The following is a 978-nucleotide window of genomic DNA, read 5'->3' as shown; positions in this document are numbered from 1 at the left end:
CGAGTAACGCGAATCATTTGATTCAGATCGGGACTTGATTCAGATCAAAAATTCGACTTCGGAGCGTGTAACGCGAATCATTTGATTCAGATCAAAAATTCGACTTCGGAGCGTGTAACGCGAATCATTTGATTCAGATCAAAACTTCGACTTCGGAGCGAGTAACGCGAATCATTTGATTCAGATCGGGACTTGATTCAGATCAAAAATTCGACTTCGGAGCGTGTAACACGAATCATTTGATTCAGATCGGGACTTGATTCAGATCAAAAATTCGACTTCGGAGCGTGTAACACGAATCATTTGATTCAGATCAAAACTTCGAATTTTTTCTAATTTTTGATCTGAATCAAGTTCCGATCTGAATCAAATGATTCGTGTTACACGCTCCGAAGTCGAATTTTTGATCTGAATCAAATGATTCGCGTTACGTGCTCTGAAGTCGAAGTTTTGATTAGATCGGGACTTCGACTTCGGAGCGCGTATCGTGAATCATTTGATTCAGATCAAAAATTCGGAGCGCGTAACGCGAATCATTTGATTCAGATTGAATCAGATTGAAATTATTTGTGTTACACGCTCTGAAGTCAAAGTTTTGATCTGAATCAAATGATTCGCGTTACACGCTCTGAAGTCAAAGTTTTGATCTTAATCAAATGATTCACGTTAGGCGCTCCGAAGTCGAAGTTTTCATCTGAATCAAGTCCCGATCTGAATGAAATGATTCGTGTTACATGCTACGAAGTCGAAGGTTTTGATCTTAATAAAATGATTCGCGTTACACGCTCAGAAGTCGAATTTTTGATCTGAATCAAATGATTCGCGTTACACGCTCCGAACTCGAATTTTTGATCTGAATCAAATGATTCGTGTTACACGCTCCGAACTCGAATTTTTGATCTGAATCAAATGATTCGCGTTACACGCTCCGAACTCGAATTTTTGATCTGAATCAAATGATTCGTGTTACACGCTCCG

This window comes from Sinocyclocheilus anshuiensis, unplaced genomic scaffold (genome assembly GCF_001515605.1).
Source record: "Sinocyclocheilus anshuiensis isolate Anshui unplaced genomic scaffold, SAMN03320099.WGS_v1.1 scaffold2373, whole genome shotgun sequence".
NCBI classification, from domain to species: domain Eukaryota; kingdom Metazoa; phylum Chordata; class Actinopteri; order Cypriniformes; family Cyprinidae; genus Sinocyclocheilus; species Sinocyclocheilus anshuiensis.
The sequence above is the reverse complement of the archived record's forward strand: the minus strand, read 5'-3'. Positions refer to the sequence as shown.